At 48.2% G+C, this 3,717-nt stretch overlaps 1 pseudogene; it reads left to right on the top strand.

The window, feature by feature from the left end:
• Positions 1-893: 893 nt before the first annotated feature.
• LOC132570143 (protein Tob2-like) lies at positions 894-1,535 on the top strand (annotated as a pseudogene).
• Positions 1,536-3,717: the final 2,182 nt, after the last annotated feature.

Here is a 3,717-nt window from a genome sequence, read left to right as displayed (position 1 = left end):
TGATCATAGAGAACCTATTAAAAGTAAGTGGCCCAATAACGTTTTTATGTTATTTTTTTGATACTTGGGAAGCAATTAATAATAATGGAAATGCATTGTGCGGGAAGGTTGGATTGGATGGCCCCGGAGGTCCCTTCCAACTCGATGATTTTGTAACTTTATGATTTTATGTTTTTAGAATGACCTATATTTGGTGTTGTTCAGTCATCTGAGGGTGCATGTGACAAAGGTTATGAGTTACCCTGATTACCTTGTATATTGTTTTTTATTATAATTTGTTTTTAAACCACCTACGTGGTTGCAAGATATACTACATATGAAGCTGCCTTATACTGAATCAGACCCTTGGTCCATCAAAGTCAGTATTGTCTTCTCAGACTGGCAGCGGCTCTCCAGGGTCTCAAGCTGAGGTTTTTCACACCATTTTGCCTGGACCCTTTTTTGGAGATGCCGGGGATTGAACCTGGGACCTTCTGCTTACCAAGCAGATGATCTACCACTGAGCCACCATCCCTCCCACTACTTTTGGACAGGCATCTCAGTTTCAGGACAAGGCAATTTAAGCCACAGTACCCCCAGGAACTAGATATTAGGACATAGGGCAGTGTCTCTGTTGCCCTTTGCAGGGAGCTGGTCCTTTAAAGCCCAACACAAAGCTCCCAGCCTTTCCCTTTTTGCCACTTAGACTCACTTAGGCTTCACCCTCGCCCCCTATGTCGGTTGAGACCAAAGAATTCCAGATCTATGGGCTCCCCCAGAGAGAAGTTCTCCAGAAGCAAGTCCCCTGCTTCTGGCCAGCTTGCCACGTTCGCTTGTTTGGAGCTGAAATTCATCTGCGTTGTGTTCTTTGTTCATTTAGTACACTGCCCTGACTTGCTTGTTGCGAAGGAAGTATGCATCTGGAGACCAAAGCTGCTCTGAACTTCATCCTCTCCTACCTGTACAACAAGATTCCGTGGAGACGGGCTGACCTGTTTGGTGAAGAATTAGAACGGCTATTAAAGAAGAAATATGAAGGCCACTGGCACCCAGAGAAGTCCCTGAAGGGTTCAGGCTATCGCTGCGTTCATATTGGGGAGACGGTGGACCCCATAGTGGAACTGGCTGCCAAGAAGAGTGGATTGGCTGTGGAGGATGTGCGGGCCAATGTCCCTGAATAATTGAGCGTCTGGATTGACCCATTTGTAGTCTCCTACCAAATTGGGGAGAAAGGGTCGGTCAAGGTCTTGTATCTGGATGACAGTGGAGGTTGCAGTGCAGCTGAGCTGGACAAGGAGATCAAGAATAGCTTCAATCCCGATGCCCAGGTGTTTGTTCCCCTTGGAAGCCAGGACAACCCCTTGTCCAACTCTCCATCTCCATCCTTTGGTAAGTCTCCTAGCCCTGCTTTCATCCCTCTCTCTGCCCAGCCCATCACCTTCACCACTGCCACGTTTGCTGCCACAAGATTTAGTTCAACTAGGATGAAGAAAGGCGGAGGAGCTGGAGCTAGCACAGATGGCTCAGGGGTCCCTCAGCAGAAGCAGCAGCTTTGAGATGATTCAGGATTTTGGTGGCAGTACCAACAGCCGCTTTTTGGAAGATAATACCCTTCATGGAAGGACTCAGCTATAGTCCGAATGCCGCGCAGCATCTTAGCCAGTGAGATGAAAGACTATGGGCATCAAGCCAAACAGCTGGCCCAAGAAGTGGAAGGCCGCAGAGGAAGCTGTGGGTTGGAGTGCTTCCCTCAATAGCATTATCTTGCTGAGAAGATAAGAGAGAATACCCTAACAGAGGTGCAGGCCCAGATGGAAAAGCGGAGGGTCATCTGAAGGTCTCGATGTAGGAGGTGTCTGAGCTCCTGGGTGTCTATAAGAAGGCCAAGCAGTTGACAGAAGGAACGCTGCCCAGCAGCGAGCAGATCGAGCAGATCCGCAAAGGGGGACTGGCTGGCATCATTAAAGTCTCGTGCCTGAAGGCTGAAGCCGAAATTGCACCAGAGAGAGAGAGGAAACAGTAGAGGCACGGAAGAAGTAGCTGGGCCAGTGCCAGAACATGGTGTGTGCCTGCAGAAGCCTCCCCAAGCAAAAAGAAAGCCCTGATTGCCAAGCCCTTGTGTGAAGTTACAAAGGGGGGTGAAGTGAGACACTAAAAATGTCAGACCTTAAAGTAGCTAAAGACTGTTGTTAAAACTCCGGTCCTAGGGCTACCGATGTCAGCAAGGCTGCCACCCTCCTCATTTCTGAAAGAATATGGAACTGCAGTTGGAGTTCTGTACCAGGTGAAGTGTGCCAGGCAGGATATGCTGTGGTCACCCTGCGAAGGCAGAGCCAATTGCCCTGACCAGAACACTTGAATTGGCAGCTGAAGCCAGAGCAAGCATCTGCACCAATTCAACATCTATGCTTTGACACCCTATGCCTAAGAGGCCCTGTCTACCAAGAAGGAATCGATTCACATAGCAAAGAGATTACTGATAGTGGCCCCAAGATCCCGAGACTTTTTGGACTCCTAGTACAGCCATTGAGGCCATTCAGCAGCAGCAGAAGACTTGTCTGCCCAGTGTTTCAAATCAAGCTATCTGAGTGGTTTCACCATTATACCCAGAAGAAGGAAGGAAAACCCAGGGAGCATCTACCGAAGACAGCTATCTTATAACATGCCTTTTGTCCCCAGAGCTATAGTTTGGCCCTAGTGCAGCAAATTTATAAGAGAACACATTGTAAGAGATTCTGCCATAGCTAGGCTACTAGATAGACAGGTGTTATGGGCTGTGTGCTACAGCTGCAACCCGATGTGTGTCCTGTACCAGAAATAATCCAAGACAGAGCCTAAGTTGGCCCCAGGGGTGCAGCATATAGAAACTGCCCCATTTAAGTTTATGAGATTTTACTGAGCTGCCCAGATCACTGAGCATTAGTCTCTGTGTGCTTACTCAAATTGGAATGAGGTCTTTCCCATTAAAAAAAAAAAAAACCAAGGCCCCGGGAGAAAAAGGAGAGAGAGCATATTGGTCCATTAGAAGAATTGAGTAGCTAAAATGTGTCAGAGCACTAGCTTTAAGTAGCCTGATACATTGACCATTGCCTTGTTCATACTGAGATGCTTATCCAGGAAAGGGCTGAAAATTGAGTTCCTTAAGAAATTATTCATGGAAGGCCCTCCTGTGTAACAGGGGGTAAAAGGAGACCCGGCCCAAATAGGGACTCTTGTATGGTTTCAAGATATTCAGTTGTTAGAAAGAGCTCTCAGGTCTCTCAGGTCTCAAAAGGTCTCTCAGCCCCTGCGAAGATCACAGAGAAATCATATGAAGAGATAGTCAAACTCCTGACCGGGCACGTCTTGCCCCAGCCATCCTTCATCGCCCACCGATTTCTCTTCCACAAGAGGAATCAAGGGGTGGGAGAGACGGCCGCAGTCTACCTGGCCACCCTCCGCCAACTTGCAGGGAACTGCAGCTTTGACAAGCTGGACGACGCCCTGAGGGATCGATTCATCTGGGGCCTCCGAGATGAAAGACTGCAGCAAAAGCTCTTCGCAAAGGAAGAGCTCACCCTCCAACTCGCCTTCAATGAAGCCACTGCGTTCGAAAGAGCCACCAAAGCTTTCCATAACCCGTGAGCAGAAGCCGTCCACCAAGAGGAGATGGCACCGAGCAACCCAGAGGACTGGGGACTTATATTAAAGAAGACTTGCAAGCTAATTTAATTTTTGAAGCAAAGGATGCAAGATTTC

The sequence above is a fragment of the Heteronotia binoei genome, chromosome 4, assembly GCF_032191835.1.
Source record: "Heteronotia binoei isolate CCM8104 ecotype False Entrance Well chromosome 4, APGP_CSIRO_Hbin_v1, whole genome shotgun sequence".
NCBI lineage: Eukaryota > Metazoa > Chordata > Lepidosauria > Squamata > Gekkonidae > Heteronotia > Heteronotia binoei.
This window is presented reverse-complemented; position numbering and strand designations above follow the sequence as displayed.